The sequence below is a fragment of the Rhinopithecus roxellana genome, chromosome 1 (genome assembly GCF_007565055.1).
Source record: "Rhinopithecus roxellana isolate Shanxi Qingling chromosome 1, ASM756505v1, whole genome shotgun sequence".
NCBI lineage: Eukaryota > Metazoa > Chordata > Mammalia > Primates > Cercopithecidae > Rhinopithecus > Rhinopithecus roxellana.
In genome coordinates this window covers 9,778,267-9,798,646 of record NC_044549.1, presented here as the reverse complement: position 1 = coordinate 9,798,646, position 20,380 = coordinate 9,778,267, and the positions used below count along the sequence as shown (strand labels likewise).

General features: G+C 34.6%; 1 protein-coding gene across 2 annotated transcripts in view; it reads right to left on the bottom strand.

The window, feature by feature from the left end:
• CADM2 (cell adhesion molecule 2) overlaps nt 1-20,380 on the bottom strand; it is a 1,116,362-nt gene that overhangs the window by 676,421 nt on the left and 419,561 nt on the right. The window lies entirely within an intron of this gene.

Below are 20,380 nucleotides of genomic sequence, written 5' to 3'. Positions count from 1 at the left end.
TCAATGTTGGCAGGTAGGAGAGAGGACTAACGGGTCCCTCCGAATATGTAAACTAAGAGACCCAGCTTTCAACAGTAAGAAATGAGGGAAAATCAACTGAAACTAGCAAGTTCTTAAAATGGCATGGATTTTCCAGGCATCCAGAATATCCTCCTTCAATCTAAGTGTCCTTGGATAGATGTGACTTTCCTCTGTGGCGACACAGCGAGCCCTGCTCCTTTCCTCCTGTGGCCCTTCTGTCTTCACCACATGCTGACCAAGTTTCCCCTGGGATGGGTCTCCCACCCACCAAGCCATCTGCAGAACTGCGCTTCCTCAGGAGAAAGCCAGCCATCCTTCTGTTGCCTAAACCTGCCATCTTTTATTTCTTTAAACTGAATCTTACCTCGAGTATCTCTCTGGAAGACAGAGGCTGAGAAGATCCTTGTCCATCTCCTAAGACTCTGCCATGAGTGACTCAACGCCAGTACTTTTGCCAGTGAGAGAAATAAGAGAACTCTTAGCTGAGGCCAGTCCAGGGATCCTGAACGGGGCTGTGGTTCAGGCTGCAGGTCCCCCCATGAATGTGGTACATAGAGCTTCTGGCCCAGCTTAGTGGTGACAGGAGGAGCCAAATGCTCAGAAGGAGAGTTGTTTGTTATTGTTTTCGTTTATAATGCCTTTGTTTTACAAAAGGAAATCATCATGTCGAAGTTAATAACCTCTTTCTGAAAGTAAAGAATTGAGCCACTGTTGTGAGGTGGAGGCGGCAGCCAGGAGGGGATTTTGGTCAGGATTCTTTAGGGTCAGATGACAGGAATACAACAGAATTGGTTCACACTTAAAGGAGGAGTTCAGGTAAGGATATCAGGGTCAATGGCACAAAAGAGAAGTGCTGAAGAAGCCATGGCTGCCCTGGAAAGTGAGATCAGCGTTAAGGACTCACTGCTCCAAGGAGACCCCCTGCCTGTGTCTTATCCCTGAGTCAGTAAAAGGCTTCTGGATGTCACCCTATTTCTCCTCTGGCAGGAACCTGGCTACCAACATCTGTAATCTAGGTTTTGAAAATAGATGTTTGTTTGCTTTTTAATTGTGGTAAAATATTTAAAATCACTCAAATGTATCATTTTAACCATTTTTAAGTGTACAGCTCAGTGGCATGAAACATATTCACACTGTTGTGGAACCATCACCACTATCCATTTTCAGAACTTATCCATCATCCCCAATAGAAATTCTGTACCCAATAAACAATAACTAATCAATACCCGTTCCCCTCAGCCTTCGGTAGTCTCTAATTTTTTTGTGTCTGTATGAAGGTGCTTATTCTAGATACCTCATGTAAGTGAATCATGCGATATTTGTCTTTGCATGTCTGGCTTATTTCACTTAACATAATAGTTTCAAGGTTCCTCCTTGTTATAACATGTGTTGGAACTCCATTCCTTTTTAAGGCTGAATAATATTCCACTGTATTATATATCACATTTTGCTTATCCATTAATCTGTTGATGGGTATTTTCATTATTTCCATCTTTGGGCTATTGTGAAAAATCCTGCTATGAACATTGGTGTACAAGTGTCTCTTCGAGTGTCTCCTCCATTCTTTTGGGTTGTACCCAGAAGTAAAATTGCTGGATCATATAATAATTCTACTAGGCTTAACTCTTTGAGGAATTACAAAGCTTCTGTTCCACAGCAATGCACAGATTTCAGCTTGTCCTCATCCTTACAATAACTTGGTATTTTCTATTTCCTTTTATATAATAGCCATCCTAATGTATGAAGTGATATCTCAATTTTAATTTTGACTTACAAATTTACTAATGGCTAGGGATATTGGGCATCTTTTATGTGTTTACTGGCCACTTGTTTATCTTCTTTACAGAAACGTCTTTAAAGTCTTTTGCCCATTTTTGAATTTGGTTGTATTGTTGTTTTTGAGTTGTAGGAGTTTTAAAAATATATTTGGTATATGAATCTCTTAACGGATATGTGTTTTGCAAGCATTTTCTCTCATTCCCTTGGTTGTACTTTCATTCTGCTTACAGTAAGTTTTGATAAACAAAAGTTCTTAATTTTGATGAAGTCCAGTTTATCTAATGTTTTGTTGTTGTTGCCTTCGCTTTTAGGTGTCATGTCTAAGCAATCATTGGCAAAGCCAAAGTCATGAAACTTTTCTTCTAAAAGTTTTAAACTTATAACTCTTTTGTTCAGGTATTTGATCCATTTTAAAATAATTTTTTATGTGGTAATAAATGAGTCCTACTTTATTTTTTGCATGTGGAATGTCCAAAATTCCTGGTAATATTCATTGAAAAGACTGTCCTTTTGCCATTGACTTATTATTTTCAACATTAAATATCAAAGACATGTTCAAAGTCTTGAAAAATAATGAGTAATGTCAAAAATAATCTATCCATATATCTACAGACTGCATAGCATATAATTTTGTAGATATTGGATTACCACAAAATCTACACATTGCAGGATTTGTTGCTGCAATAATTTAAAATGCTAGTGTAAAGAAAAATATATTTATTTAAGCAATTTTATTTACCAATAAAATAAGTGTCATTGCCAGTCACATAGGAAATAGTAAAACTAAGTTATGAAGCTGCTGATCACTTTATCAAGAAAAAGGGGCTCTAGTTATTGCTCATCTTTCTACAGTAAATGCTGATGATAAGGTGAAAAGGCAATTATATATGCATAATAACATATAACTGGCCAAGAAAAAAATTAAGATCCCAAGCAGCAAGCATGAGAACTTTACAGCTTCACTAACCTACATTTACCGATGAAATAAATGAACAGTTAAACATCTAAAATCTCCAATTACACACAAAATTTGTTACATCTTCAGTCGCGTAGGGAAAATTTATTTTGAAACCTTAGACTCTCTACTTCAGAATCAATACTGAAAATATAATTACATATTTATTTTATAAATTATTTATAATGATAATTTAGATATAATATAAATTATAATATTCTATAATAAATTATCATTATTTATAAAATAAGTTAATATTAACAACATTTATTCTCCTTGGAAGACAGTAATTAAAAAATGAGTGTGATTTTTAAAGTTTCATAGAACGTCCAATCTTGAATAACTATTAGACATAATTTTAAAAATTCTCAAGAATTCACTTCAATCGTTGATGTGTAATTTGTAACTCTTAAATTATATAAACTTCATATTGATTTCTTATTATCTTTTGCGAATGTTAGCCTCAGGGGCTTTTTCAAGACGATATGTGAAATGTTGATCTCATAAGTCGACTGGCTCTAATGAACAGTTTATATATTCCCATATTTTTATTCTTCTGAAGAAAATCCACAAACTTTTTGGAGTAGCAAACAATTTCATGTGAAAGAAAGTCAATCTTATCTGTAGTATATTTTAATGCTGAGATCATTTCATTTATATTTGTTAGATGGTAGCCAGAAACATTAATTATGAGTTTCAATAAATTTTTTTCTGTCTATATTAAATTCAATTGATTTTAAAGTAATAATGTTACATTAGATTTAAGTATTTATAATGCTCCAAGAGATAATCAATGTGTTATGTTTTTCTATACATATACCCCTCATTTTTCCATTTTTTGTTTGAGTTTTTGGACAGGGTCTTTCTCTGTTGCCCAGGCTGAAGTGCAGTGGCATGATCACAGCGCATGATCACAGCTCACCTCAGCCTCAACCTCCCAGGCTCATGTGATCCTCCAGCCTTAGCCTCCCGAGTAGCTGGGCCCACAGGCATGCACCAATACACCTGGCTAAATTTTATCTTTATTTATTTATTCTTTTTAGAGATGGGGTCTCCCTATGTTACCTCTGGAATGTATAGCTTATGGAAGAGACATCAACTGTAAAAGAATAACAGAGATAATTCAAATTAAAACAATTATTTGTAAACTAATAATTTAACTGTTTTTTAAAAACACAATTTTCTGCTATGCATCTTAAAAGTAACTGTCTTAGGCCGGGCGTCTTGGCTCACGCCTGTAATCCCAGCACTTTGGGAGACCGAGGTGGGTGGATCACGAGGTCAGGAGATCGAGGCCATCCTGGCTAACGCGGTGAAACCCCGTCTCTACTAAAACTACAAAAAAATTAGCCGGGCGAGGTGGCGGCACCTGTGGTCCCAGCTACTCGGGAGGCTGAGGCAGGAGAATGGAGGGAACCCGGGAGGCGGAGCGAGTAACTGTTTTAAAATTAATGCCAAATCTAAGAAGCTTCAAAATATATTTTACCTCTTTAAGATAAAGTTTTGAAAACAATAATATGTTTTGATAATAAATAAGAGCAAATATGCCGTTATTAAAAAAAAAAAAAAAAAAAAAACCTTAATGGAGATTTACGCACAAAAGGGGTTACGATTTATCTTAAGTCTTATTAAGTTAATATCAGAGGGCTCCATTAAGATAAGCACTTTAAAGACAAGTTCAATATTTTCTGTTCTGTATGGATAAATCTCTTTCTGGTATGCCACCTCTTCCATGCGGTTTCATAAGGCTTCCTTATGATTTCTCTCCCTAGGCTTTATACAACTTCCGGAATCCCAGAGCGTATAACTTTAAGATAATTTATGTCTCAGAAAATTCTGAGCCCTTCTTCTTAGGGCTTCAGCAATTATTTCTGCTTGGATGACTATCAATATCTACTTTCAACATTCACCTCCATTCTGCAGTTCAGAGCAGCTTTCTCCCATTATTGGCATGTACTTTGGGAATTTCTAATTGTTTGTGTCACCATCACTTCCTAATTAATATATCTAAGTCAAGATCGTCAACCCTCTCCCGGACCACTTTTCCCTTTGGACATCATTATGTCTGCCAAATTTTTATCAAGTTTTAAACACCTAAACTCAAAACATGAGTCACTATTTGAGTTACTGTATACACCTAGTAAATCATTGATTTTTATTAGTTCTTTACAGTTGCATTGTTTTTCTTACAACTATCATTTATCCCAGGAATTTTTTTTTTTTTTTTTTGTACAGAATTTACTTTTGCCTCCAGGTTTCCTCTGCTTCAGCTAATCCTGCAAACTGCATCCCTGAGATTGTTCATGAAATTCAGCTGTACAAGTTGATGAAAACAGTATTTGCTTCCAATTCACTAAATAGAGCAAGGAATCATTGTTCAGATGTTCTTAGCACACCACACAGAAAAAGAAAATTAAAAATGATGATAGCTAGTAAGAATAAATATGAAGGCCTCCATATGAATGAGAAAAACAGCAATACAAAAGTATAGGTAAGGAAAAGCTGATTGAACAGCAGTTCATGTTTTGCTTTGTTTTCTTTATTAAGTATAATATTTAAATGTATTCTAAGTTTATTAAGTTCATTACAAAATCAAGCTGTCCCTAAAGAGTTTATAGAATTATTGAGTCCAGAAAAATAACTTTACTTTTTATACTGTATTGGCCAGAATTTATTTGGAGAATTGTTTTAATTTGAAGGGGCTGGGTGTGCTGCTTTAAAAATCTAAAAATAAATGGAAAGTTCTCAAAGCAAGTGTTATTAGAATTAGGAAGATGTATATTCCGCCTAAAGAAGAAAAGACTTAGATGGTACATACTCTTTTGAAATATTTAAACACTGTGATATAGAAAAAAACTAAATTTATTTTGTAGACTCCAAGAACAAACTAAGATATTGATATTTTCAGGGGCTCAATATAAATTAGTAATCAATAATAATTATAATCATCTGTTAGTTTCCATAGCCTGTGTAACACAGTTATGTGGCTTCATTGATAGACAAGCTTCAAGTCAACATCTACTAGGAAAAATACTTCAGTTATATCAGGTGTAAGAACATCAATATGAAAAAAACGAAGTTTTTCTCATACTTTAATATTGAGATGTAGCAAGGCAAGATTCTAGCAATCTCGCTCACTGTTCTCAAGCATACCAAATATTTAGAAATGTAATTTCAAAGTCCTGGCACCTTTATTATTTTATCTTTCGTAAGTGATTTTGAAAATATCATTTCTATTCTACCAAGAGAAATTTTCCTTCACATCTCCAAATTTTCTGCTCTCCCAATGCTAACACTCTTTCAAAATACGACAGGAAGCTTCTAATAGCTTTTCTGTCATTTGCAAGTGTACAGAGACTGTTTTTTCTTTTCTCAAATTCACAGTGAAGGGAATTATTTTGAACATTGTAGAATTCAATTTGAAAGTGATCTGGCCACAACCTCTTCAGTCTTTTGAATATCAGTGTTGATTCAGCTAATCCAAATGGTTAGGGAGAGATTATCATCCTCCTGCCCCATGCCTATGCAGGTTCTAAACAGTCTGAGTATATCACATTTTCAGAGAAAATAAATAAACAGACAAATAACAAATCCGTATCTAAGAGTATGAAAAGGTTATGCTCCCCTGCTGGTACTGCTTGCTTGGTTGGCGTTTTGGCCAAGGTAATTTTAGTATCCTTATCAAAATAAAGATTTATGTTGCACAATATAATTCTTCTGTTGTGTCTGGTCTTGACTATTGTTGCTATTGTTGTTTTTAAGTTTGCAGTTTACATATGAGTCTTCGGTCTCTGCCTTGTCTGAAGAGATTTCCACCTTGTGTATCCTTTATAGCAGTCTTCCTATTCCGACAAAATTTAGGTTAAGTTCTGTTTCCACCAGAAAATATTTTCTATTTACCCTTAAACATCTATAATCTCTTCCACTGAAAAATCTTGTCTTTATATCTCCTTTGGAATTGTCACTCTTTAACATTTTTCTATGTCCTCTTTTTATCACAAAACTATACTTCTGTGCTTCCTTTTTTCCGTCTTTCTGTTTTAGTCTTTTATTTCTTTCAACTAGTATTAACTGAACTCTTTATAAATGCATTAAGATCTAGTAAGTACTTCATTGGAGGTAATCAGCACGTATTAATGAAGTATAGCTTCTGCATTTTCTCCCAGCCTTGTTCAACTGTATTTTTTTTTTTTTTTTTTTTTTTTTTTTTTTTTTGAGGCGGAGTCTCGCTCTGTCGCCCGGACTGGAGTGCAGTGGCCGGATCTCAGCTCACTGCAAGCTCTGCCTCCCGGGTTCCCGCCATTCTCCTGCCTCAGCCTCCCGAGTAGCTGGGACCACAGGCGCCGCCACCTCGCCCGGCTGGTTTTTGTATTTTTAGTAGAGACGGGGTTTCACCGTGTTAGCCAGAATGGTCTCGATTTCCTGACCTCGTGATCCGCCCGCCTCGGCCTCCCAAAGTGCTGGGATTACAGGCTTGAGCCACCGCGCCGGGCCTCAACTGTACATTTAAACAAATTAAACCAGATTATTCCTAGGTGTCTATATGCATCTAGGAATATATGCATTTAGCTCTCTGGAATGTCTTTCTTCACCTTCTTCCTACCATCACATGAACACAAGTGAGTAGCTGCCCCAAGGATATGGTAGTAACACTGACTTGAGGTTTTTAAGTAAAAGTTAATCTTTATAATTTGGCTGTAAATGGAGGAGACTGGCATGTACAGGAATTCACAGAGCTGAGGATGCTGACTTTTTAAAAATTATTTTTAAGCTAGTTGAGACTTGAGAAAAAGAGGGAGTGGGCAGTAGAGCAGGGATTATTTATCTGTTGGCTATGAACTGAAATGCATTTTATATTTGTTCATTTTTCAGGATGAAGATTTGGTTAATTTTGGTTCTTCAAGAATCAGATCCCAAAAGAGGATTAAACCTAGAGATTTATTAGAGGAAACACTTGTTAAGTATAAAGAGGAGAAAACAGGAATAGACATTGGATACAGGCCTGACCTCCTATGCTTAGAAGAATAAGGAAGGAGAATTAGATAGCAAGAGTGTTAAGACTGTAGCAGAGTTCAGAGAAAGTTTTGGCCAAGCTGAGATATAGATAGATAGTAGCATCAACAAGGACAGAAATGTGTGATTTTACACTTCAATACCTTGGAAAAAAGTAAGCAAACAATCAGGAACAACCACGATTGAAGTGCAATTGATTAAGTAAGTTAGAGACATTGACAAAGAGCTAACCAATGATTTTAAAGGTTATGTCTTTTTGAAATGGAACTGAAGCCCCAGTCAAGGAGTGTTAATTCTTTCTTCATGGAAAAAATAAAGAACCTATATTTTAACTTATTTTTTTAAATCCTCAGAATCTAGCATGATGTCTCCCATTGGAAATTCATTATGTAAATATTATCTGAATGAACAAATATATAAGCCAAAACATCATAATTTGTTTTTTATTGTGTTTTTCATATTTATATAATTCTTTTATTCCTTCTTATATGTATATTCACTAGTTTGATTTACTATGCCGATTGTGACTTCATGAAATTAGGATGCTAACTCGTTCTTTTACTCTACAAGAATTGTAAAATATGCATACATTTTTAACATTTACTTGCCCTTTTATCAACAATTCTCTTCAGAAAATCATTAAAAAGGAAGAGTTGAAATAACACGTTATGCATTTATTCTCAATGTACTTTGCAAATATCAAATGAATAGTCAGTGCTGCATACCTGGCCTTGAAATTCAGAAGGCAATCCATTGTTTTTCCATTTGACTGAACACACATTACATGGGATCTAGCTTTTTTGTGATACAAAAAATATCATAAATAAGACGAAGGAAAACTGGAAAAGTTAAGGAGAATAAAAAAATTATAGGAAATGTTTCTAGTAACTGTAAAGAACTCGACGAAAGAAGGACTTGAGTGGCCCGGATAGTCTCTTTTAATCAGGGAGAATGGAACTTGAATTTGAGTACACATTATATTGTATATATCAAATATTTAACATGGAATACAGAGAGAAATGTAATATGTAGAATAGATACAGAAAAAGAACATAATAAATTAGCTAGCTCATTGTCAATAGCTATGCAGGCCACTTCCGAGATGTCTTATAACTCCAATGTCTTATGTTTTCCTCATATTTTCTGCAAATGTTAATCTCCTTTAAAATGAAGACAATTATTTAATTACTCAATGCTGTTCAGCATTTTCCATACTACTTGTTATACTATTTATGGCACAATATTTTTGATACAATTATATTCACCAATATCCCCTTTGACTTCCTTTTGATTTAAGAGTACTTCACTAAGCAAACTTGTGGATGCAAAATGGGCCTTCTAGAACTACTTTTGGGTGACCATTCTATTCAATTCCTCTGTGGTGCCATAGAAATGCACTTAAGTGACATATGCCCAGAAGAAAGCAAGACAAAACTTTACTTTAAATAAGAGTGAATGTATAGACTTTGTTTTAAATATAACCAAATAAGATACCCACAATGTCCTGGAAACCCTAGCTCTCTCCAATCATAGGAGAGAGAATTTCGGAATTTCCATTTATCCAATACCCCCAGATGGTCTAGATTAAGTGCTTTCATTAAAATATATTTTGTTGTTTGGATGGTAACTTATGTAAGGTCTATCTAACACTTCTTAGGTATCATAATGTGTACAGGGGGAAAACTACTTCATACCTTTCAAAAAGAAACCAGATGGATGAATATGATTTTTCTGTGTTTGTTTTTTGATGGTGGAGGTGGGTAGGTTGTCAATTTTGATTTGATTGATGGTTCTCTCTTTTCCTCCTTAATTGGCCAAAATTTCCTGGCTATGGGAAGTCTGGACTAGCTAAAATATTAATCACTCTAGCATATGTTGTTCCCCATAATCAGAGCTTCTGTATCCCACACATTGCACTGCCAACCTTGGTTTTGTGAAAAGAAATTAAAATGAGGCGTACTGTCATATCAAGAAGATGACATGTATATTAAATACATATGTACATTCATACATAATCATACACACACACACACACATATATGTAGCTGTTTCTGAAAACATGATTTTTTAATGTACAAAATCACAGTTTTGCAAGCTTCAAGAACTGTGAAAATAAACTAGTAACACGCTTCTTTCCTGAAAGAGATAAAATGTTCCAAGAGAAACCACATGGCCAAATATATTACTGTGACAAATCCCAGGCCAAACAATTAATTATCATCCTCTCTGCCAAGGTTTACTATGATTTCTATTCTTCTTCCCTCCATCATCAACACACAGTTATTGGCAGGAGTTCATGACCATTCTGAGCAACTTAGTGAGATCTCATCTCTACAAAAAATAAACACAATTGGCCCAGCATGGTGGTATGCTCCTGTAGTCACAGCTACTTGAGAGGCTGAGGCAGGAGGATTGCTCGAGCCCAGGAGGTCGAGGCTGCAGTGAGTTGTGATGGTGCCACTGCAATGCAGCCTGTTTCCCTGGAGAGCCAGTTACTAAACATTTGCCTGTACACTACTGGACTTATGTCAGGGTCTCTAAGAAAATAATCTATGCTGAGAGCAGCTTCTTTTATGCAGATAGTCTAACTTAAAAGCGTCAGTTGTTTTTTCAGCAACTAAAGATGAGAATTAAAGCAAAGAAACTATAGATAGAGTCTTTGTGGTGCTATAGAACTCAGTTGCTATAGAACTTGGGTGCTATAGCTAGGCTTCCATCTTTAAATTTCTGTGTCCATAAATCACAGTTACTAAGAAATGTAATCATATTGAAAAAAAATCACAGAAAATGTAATTATTTAGAGAAATATTGTTCATATTACATATATTTCAAAATAATAGCAAATCTATATAAATATTAAAATCTGAAATTTGAAATTAGTATATTCCATATATAAAACTGCATTAAAATATAGAACCGTTAATATATTTAATATAAATTTTCCTTTTCAGAGAACTGCATGCAGAAAGTTATACAAGAGTTTAGTGTTTTATCTATTCTGTTATTTGTCAGTATCAGGATTTTAAAAAAAGACATAGCTACATCAATTCATATTTGCTACTTGAAGATAAAATGAACACCAACTTCAGCTAAATATATGCCCTAAAAAGGGCATATAACTCAGTTCAACAGTGAGAGGATTGTGTTTCTAGGTAGCAAAAAGAAGAAAAGTAAGCAATTTAGTAGAATTAACAGGATGTATAACTTTACATTGTATATACACTAACTTCTATTTGCTTATTTTTTTCTAAATTATCTATTTAAAAATTTTCCAGTAAACATCCCACGCAAAATAGAACAGTTAATTATATGAGTGATTTAGGGGGAAAGATTACTTTTCCAAACACCTACAGTAAATATAGTGTAATGGGCACGGTCTGTAGCCTGACCTGCTTTCAATCCCTTTGTGCCACTTTCAACAAAACTTTCATTTGTGTACCTTTTCCCTCAGCTACTCCAGGAGACAAATTATCTCCTAACTCCCAAAGTATTCCTTACTCAGAGAGATTGCTTTAGGAACCCAGAGTGAGCCAGGAGGCTTAGCCTGACTGTGGAACTGCTATTGTTTGTATGGTGAAGTAAAGTTAGGGACAAGTGAATAAAGATAAAACATACTGAAGGGAATTATTTTTATTCTACCTATAAGAATATTCCACATATGAGAAATGCCTGCCTTTCATACTGGATGCAAATGGGGAAACATGTTGTCCTGGGCTTTTCTGTGTTTTCTGGCAAATATGAAGATTTCCCCATCAAGTATGTGCTCAATTCCCCCCTTTCTCATTCTCACACTTTAGTAGTAATCTTTATTTTGCAAAAGATAGTATTCAAGGTGCTTTCACTTACATTATCTCTTTTAATCACCCTTCCAACCCTGGTAAGCATTTCAGTCTCTAGTCAACAAATACAAAACCTAACCCACTACAAGGTTGAAGTATCCTGCCCACAACACACACACACACTGCCAGTAAGAAGCAGAGCCAAGGTTTGAAATTCTGTTTTTATATTCTAGCTGGAGCAAGCATTCCATGTGGACAAGGATGAACCAAGAATTTGGGTCTTCAGACAACCTTCCGGTTTAGGAACGGCCCTCAGAGGTCTCACCCTATTGCCTTAATTGTGAATTTCTTAGCTTGCTCAGTTGCCCTGTCTAGTTGTTCTCCTCACCCAGTTCTCATTCCCCAGTTTCAGGATGGGACCTGTTCTCCTTAGTACCTTATACTTTCTTGTATTCTCTTTGCTACGGTTGGACCACGTTCCCTACAATCTCTACCTATTTATAAATGGTTTATCAACTAAGGACGTATATCTCAAAGTAACCACCATCAAAATGACTTTTGAAATAATTAGCCACCTTGAATTATATGCAGGTATGAAATCACTCCTGGAACCTCCAGAGGCCTGTGGTCTCTGCTCACTGCAGCCTAGTGAGTACGATGGCAAGGATGCAAATAAAGTGTCATGTAGTTAGGGGAAAGCAGAGATTCCTTCAATCACAGCTTCTCACTTTGTTCTGCACGATTGTTCACATGGTACTTCGTTCTATATTTATTTGTTTTAAATATAATCATTACTGCAAATTAGAATGTCTTCATTTATTCTTAAAACATGATTATGAATGTGACATGCAAAATGCATGTGTGTACTATGTTCAGTAGAAATTTTTCAGAATAACATCCAATTTTACGTCAAAGTGAGAAGCTTCCATTTATACAATCTTGAGGCATCTAGTTTCCAAAAAAAAAAAGGAGAGAGAGAAACACTTCGCTATTTTGCAGGTGTTTTTTATGTTTCTCTGTCCAAAACATAACAGACACCTCTAAAATGGTAAAGTGTTTCTCAAAGGGTATTTTCAGTTAAAAAAAAAAATCAATGTTGCACATAATTAAAAAAGAATACATTCTCTCTCCACTGAAAGAAAAATAGGGATCACTCAAAGAAATTGCTGTTAACAATGTGAACCTGCCCAAAATCAATTCTTTCCTGTGCTATTATTTATTTGATAGATTTTACTACATCATAGCCCAACCTCATAAAACAAAGATGAACAAGTTATTTACCAAAACATATCCATGATTAAGTTTTATTTACTTGCAAAAAGCCATAGGACATGCACTTCTAAACATTAACAAATGAGCCATGTCTGTGATTCTCTCTCCTACTATCAGTTTATTTATACATTCTCCCTCCCTGCTCACTCTCCTCCCAAACAACATATATTGCTTTCTGTTTTGAAAAATTCAGCATATCATTTTTTTCTTTTCTTAACTGGTTGAGAGTTGCAAAAATAAATGAATAAAAAATAAACAGTGTGTCGCCTGGGTGCGGTGGCTCATGCCTGTAATCCCAGAACTTTGGGAGGCTGAGGCGGGTGGATCACCTGAGGACAGGAGCTTTAGACCAGCCTGGACAACATGGTGAAACTCCGCCTCTACTAAATACACAAAAATTAGCAGGGGGTGCTGGAGCGCGCCTGTAGTCCCAGCTACTCAGGAGACTGAGGCAGGAGAATCACTTCAGCCTGGGATGTGGCAGTTGCAGTGAGCCAAGATCACACCACTACACTCCAGCCTGGGCCACACAGTGAGACTACGTCTCAAGAAAATAAATAAATAAATAAATAATAAATAATAAAGTAAACAAAGCTTTATTGGAGGATACAGGAAAACATTTATATATTTATATGCAAGTGGGTATATAATCTTTCTTTTTTTCCTGAAAGAAAAGGTCAATAAATTCCAGTGATTTGAAATTTAAAACTTTTGTTTATAAAGGTTTATCAAAGGTTGCAATATAAAAAGCCACATACCTATGGAAAATTGTATAAATGTTATATATACACACACACAAGTATATATACACACACACATATTTTTTGACACAATATTACACAGATAATAATAAACTTCTGACCAATAAGAAAAGGAGGGCGGGCGCCGTGGCTCACGCCTGTAAACCCAGCAGTTTGGAAGGCTGAGGCGGCGGATCACCTGAAGTCAGGACTTTTGAGACGAGCCTGGCCAACATGGTGAAACCTCGTCTCTACTAAGAATACAAAAAAACTTAGCCGGGCGTGGTGGCGGGTGCCTGTAATCCCGGCTACTTAGGAGGCTGAGGCATGAGAATAGTTTGACCCGGGAGGTGCAGGATGCAGCAAGCCAAGACGGCACCATTGCACTCCACCGTGGGCAACGAGAACAAAACTCCATCTGAAAAAGAAAAAAAAAAAAAGAGAGAGAGAGAAGGAGAAATAAAAGAAAAATATAACACCCAAAGGTGAAAAATGCACACATGCATTTCAGCAGTACATTCCATAAGATATATGTATACTCTATACATAATCAGCAAAAAACATAACAATGGGATGTCGTTTTTCTTTCTTCAGACAGGTAAAGATTTAAAAGATACTATAACAAGAACATGCAAGAATGTAAAAGTAGAATATGATATGCAACATTGGTGGAAGTGTAAACTGGTGTTATTTCCTTGAAACCGATTTGAATTTATCTTGCAAATTTGAATATTTGCAAATTATTTAATTTGGCAGTTTTATTCCTGGAAATTACTGCACATGTACAACATGATCATGAGATATTTATTAGTCTTTTCAGAGAAACACAGTTTTTAAAAGAAAAATACCTAGAAATAACTCGATTATTCATCAAAGAAGAAATGATTAAATTGTGGTAAGTTATATTCATTAAACAAAATACTATATAGTGGTGGAAATCAATAAAGGAATGGAACTTTTTTGAAAACAAAATATCAAAGGAGGAAGAGTGAGTGTTGAAGAATGTATACAATATGAAATCATTTATATAAAATTTAAAATCATAAAAAGGTTAAATATATTGTATCCATAATGGAAAGGAAATAAATGATATAAAAACATTCAAAAGACTCATTAACCTTGGGAGAAATGAGAATTCCAATGGAGAGAAAAATGAGGCTAATTGAATGATATGGTTAATGGTCAATTATTTAACTGGATGGTGGTAAATGTTTATATATATATACATGGTTTTATGTATAAAGTGTTATATTAACTTTTTTCCACAATCTTGTATATGAAATGCTTAAAATGTGACTCATATATTTCTAATTATCTGAAACGTCATATTACTTGAAGTTGTCTAATTTTATCACTATTAAAAGAAAACTGCAGACAAATTAAGAGAGTTTAGTAGAGCAAGACAGACAAAAATAAGCAAGAAAAGCAATTCACGAATCAGGCAGCCTCCAGAATCACAGCAGATTCAGAGAGACTCCAGGGATGCCTCATGGTCAGAGCAAACTCATCTACAACAAAAGGAAAGTGACATACAGAGGATGGAAGTGAGATGCAGAAACAGCTGAATTGTTTACAGCTGGGAGGTTGCCTTATTTGAACACAGTTAACAGTCAGCAGTGTCTGAGTGGTTAAGTATGGCTGCTGGGATTAGCTGAGACTCAGCTGTTGTTACAGTAGTGTAGTCCTAAGTTAGGTTTTCAGCGTTGTCTACCTGCTAAGTTAGATTACACTTGGTCCACAAGGACTCAAATATGGAAGTACAGAGGCTTTCTCAGGCCATATTTAGTTTGATTTAATGGCACTCATAAATGTTGGCAGTTTTATTGATGTGGTTTTTGGATAAAATTTTTAAAGAATACGGTAGTATAATAAATCCACTATTTCTTCATTTTCTTTTAAAATTGTCAAATATTTGTTTTTGGTCTCTATTGTATTATTATAGTTGAGTGACGAGTAGATACCAATAATGTTATAAAATATAAGATCATTTGAACAGTTGTATTTTCCATCAAATTTTAATTTTTAGGAGTGACCTGCATAGTAGATTTGAGTATATATTGCTGTGCTCTAAGAAAATATTATGACTAATCAAAAGAAGCAAATATGGAATAATTCTCAAACAGATGTAGTTAAAATAAATAACTTGTTTTGTTTAGGGAATAAGATGTTATATGTGATGTATCAGGTAAACATGCAGTAATCATGAGTCAGGAAGCAGAATGATATTAAGAAAGAAAACTGCTTTTAGATGATTAATAGGGCTTAACCCTTCACCTGGTATTGCTCTTAAAGTCTTTCTCCTGACTCCTATCCCATCTCTATCTCAGGAGTGTGCCCACTGCTTATTATCTAATATAACTCCCAGACTTCTCTTTATGCTTACTATTTACACTTCATAGAGGCCTTTTTGTAGCGTGGAGAGTTCCAGAACCATATATGCTCTTCTCTGCCAATACCTCCTTAGCCTAGAATGATCAGATTTTATTTTGAGTAAAATTTACTGTTTATATTTTTTTGCTTTCGTTATTGTTTTAGCTCATTTTATTTTTGCTTTGTAAATAAGGAATTACCACTGCAGCAAGTCTCCAAGGATGTGTACAATTATACAATAATCATTTGATAGTCACACTGCAGTGTTTCAGAGTTGATTCTTTTTTAATAATTGATCACACTTAACTTTTTAGCACCGATTGCCATGATGTTCAAGAAAAGGCTTGGTGAGTTTAAATAGCTGCATGTCAGGGGCTTTCTGCTGATTAGAGTGATGATTCCTGAGAATGGTTTTTCTGAGCCTTTCTGACATACTGGCATTTCAGTGTGTCCTGCACTCCATAGCAATGAAGATCTAGAGTACAAGACAAATACAAGGCAAAGGTAGGGACATCCTTACAACATCAAGCCCTTGAATGCTGAGGATTCATCCCACATCCTGCAGCCCTGCTCAGGCTGGTGAAAGTTACCGGACAGCTGAAACTGAGGAGCTCAGTACTTTTAGGAGGTGGATAGAGTATAAACTCTAAAAATATACTTTATTATTATAATCATATCTTGCTGCAAGAAAATTTTTGGCCAAATGCTATGTGACTTTTAATTAAAAAAGGAATGGCTACATATTAGAACCTTTTACTACAGTCTTAAAAATAAATTGCCAACAAAATCTTTATATATATATATAAAGAAAAATACATAATTCAAAGTTACTGGCTTGTTCCTTCTACCATCAGTATCAACTCTCAAGGAATCAGAAGTCAAAATTCCACAGATTCAGAACAAAATGAAGTTTGTTTTTCATCAATTACATGTAATGCCTAACTAGCAGAAAACATAAGAATAAAGTTGATAATTATTCACAATATTGTTATTTTTATTCCAAAACCTGCAGAATCTGTTACTACAAAAATCAGCTCCAATCAGCCACATTTGTCTTTGCATGCTTTATATCACTTCTCTATATGTGAAATACACACGCACATACACATGCACACATATCCTATGTTCATATATAGGATAAAATACATGGGTGTAGGTGGTTATTAATAAATACTAGCTCTGTTAATTTAATGATTTCATAACTACACTTTCTAACTTTGTGTTTCTTTTCTAAAATATCATTTGTAGTTGGAAGCTCATATTCTTCCCTTCTACTTTTAAGATTATATTAATACACTAAACAAAAATTTACTGTGTTGCTACTGTGTGAAATTTATCTGTGCTATTTTAACTTCCTTTAATTAATTAGAATGAAATCTATAGTATACTTTTTTATAGCTCCTTATGATTTTACTCTGATCTTAGTAATTGTATTCTAAAAAATGTAATTGATTATCTGAATCAAAAGAAGATAGGAAATGGAGGATATTTAGAATTGAGGAAACCAATTATTCACAAACATCTATACTCAATTTGGTATTAAAATATGAACATATTAAGGTGTCACAATTCTAAATCATTGGTACTGGATCAGTTGGCTCTTTTCCTTTGCATCCTATTTTTTGTGGGTTTCAGGAAATATTTTATGCTCTTAACTTGAATACTGCTGACAGGTGTAATTAACATTTAATAATCTATATTAATATTCATGCAATAACCAAGATGACTTATGTAGTATGGGGAAGGAATTTCAACTCTACTCTTTGAAAAGGTATCAAACTCTTTGCTTGTCACTCGACATGTTTTTCAGAAATACTCATTCGGACTTTGTCAAACTCATTGAAAAACAGAAATGTTTGCTAAAGCTTTCTTGCATAGAATGTGCATTTTTCAAAAGATGTCAGAGAATAAGGTGGGTCAGAGGAAATAATGAAAGCTGAATGTGGCATCAACTCCAGTTATAGAATAAAAGCCACTGTTTTAGTCTTTATAGTGTAACAGTTGCCAGTCATACAAAATGAATTTAATGGAGCACCAAAAATGTAACAACTTGAATAAAATGTATTTTTGTTGATGAAAAAAGGAAACAATCTTGTGGGTCACAGTTTCTGGAACCTGTGAATTCAGATCCCTTTGAAGGGTATAATATTGATTTGTGGAGTGTCTTGTTATTACTAAAGGCTATTCTCTTTACTGGGATGCTTTTCCCTTGCAAAAAGAAATTAGATTATACAGCTGATATCATTAAAGCAAGAGGAATATTGTATTAAAATGCAATGTTTTCAGAGTTGAATACGAAAGTCAAAGAGTTTGCCTCCCTCATGTAAATTTCTCAAGCCTAAAAACCAGTCTCAGAATAAACTCAGATCAGTTTCTAAACGCAAATGAAACACCCGACCTTTGCTTTCAAAGTTCTTTTTCTTTAGTTACTTAGAAAACTATAAAACATTTATTTTTACCTTAATCTAAACTCTACAGTTTAAAACAAATAGCATTACACTTACAGAATTGCGTTACTTTAAAAAGAAGTTTTGGATGCATACAAAACTATTGAAGATGACAAATTTCACTATAATTTTTAGCTGTCATGTTTTCTACTTAGAAACAGTTAAGCAATCATCGTGAAATTATGATCAACATAAATGAATTTACAATGTTAACATTTTTGTTGCATTCGGATATTCGATCTACCTCATATTATTACTAGAAGTTACTAACCCATGGTGCTTGATTTAGCTAATCTAAACTTTAGCCGTTCATCTTTGTTGCATCTTATTATCTTCACTAGTAATAGCTCTAAAATACCATCTTATGATACATTTTATATATTACATTGATGGTTGCTTCCAATAAATATTAGTCAATACTATTTATTTCTTGAAAATAACTGAGTTTATGTGAGTTTTTTGTCACTTAATTTTTGTAATTTATTTTATTTTACTTTATTTCAATAGTTTTGTGGGGAACAGGTAGCGTTTGGTTTCATAGATAAGTTTTTTGATGGTGATTTCTGAGATGCTGGTGGATCTGTCACCCAAGCAGTGTACACTCTATCAAATATGTAGTCTTTTATCCCTCACCCCGCTCCCACCCTTCCCTTCAAGTCCCCAGAGTTCATTGTCTGTTAGAACAGAATGAAAGTAAAAAGAGAACTTCCCTCTCATATCCAATTTTCTTCATTTTCACAGAGAAATGTGAATATTTATCCAAGGATATACATAAAGTATACCTACTACTTTGTAGCAGGCATCATTCTAAGTACTAAGATTCAGCAGTGAACAAGGTAAATAGATTTGGTTTGTCCTCATGCAGCTTACTATTTCTCACACATCACAGAAACTAAATACATAAATGACACGAAGTACTACGCAGAGTGCGGAAACAGTTATCAGTAGGAGCAGCAGGCTTTAGAAGAGACAAGGGTGGAAGACCTCTCTGAAGAAGAAGACACTGAGGTGGAAAGAGAGCCTCCTGCAGGAACAAAATAAAGATTTGAGATGCCAAGCATTTTGCGCCTCAGAGGAAGATAAATATACGAGTGGCTTAAGCACAGAACAGAGTGATGAGGGCTACCGTACACAGAGACCTGGTCCCAGTACGATCTTACATTTCGTATTAAAGAGCATAGAGTTTGTTTTGAGGGCAAAAGAAAACCATTCAAATTTTTAGGACTATTGGTGTGAATGAAGATTTATCCAATTTAAATTTTAAAGTATTGTACATGGTGGTTCACAATGATAGAAAATATTTCTAGTATAATTTCATGAAAAACTAGCTGCAAAAGAATGATTCCTGAAAAATTTAGGAAATATTACCATACTATCCTTTTAGACAACCACACTATTCATTACTCTCTTAGCTATAAAGCTATTATTTACTGCCAAAAACTGTTTAAACTTTCACTCAAATTATCAAATAAATCTGACATCGAATTTTGATTTTCTGATGGTAATTGGCATCACTCCCTGGGTCCACATTTTGGAAATTTTTTGTGTGTGGAAAAAACTGACTAGTGTCATTCAAGTGTGCTACCTCATTGTAATTGTCTTGCTTTATTTCAAAACTCTTGTAGCTACTAAACTTTAACTTTTAAAAATGTGTTTTCATTATAAAAATGTGTCCTGCCTTCATTAGTCAGTATACACCTAAAAAGATCACATCATGATGCAATAAACTCTTTCTAAGCAGACATGAGATAATTTCTTCATAAGCTTATTATATTTCATGTTTTCATTGGGCAACTTTGACATTAGGTATGGATAAAGTGATGGTTTTCCTAAGGTTGTCCAGTATTAGAATGTTAGAATGATTTTAATTAGACTCCATCAGCAGGATAGGTTTACCTGTGAGCTTGTCCATGTGAAGTGCATATTAATCCTGGAGCATCACCTATGAATTTAAATCAGAAAGCTCATCAACTTCTGTTGGCAAGGTGAAAGATAAAAGCCACA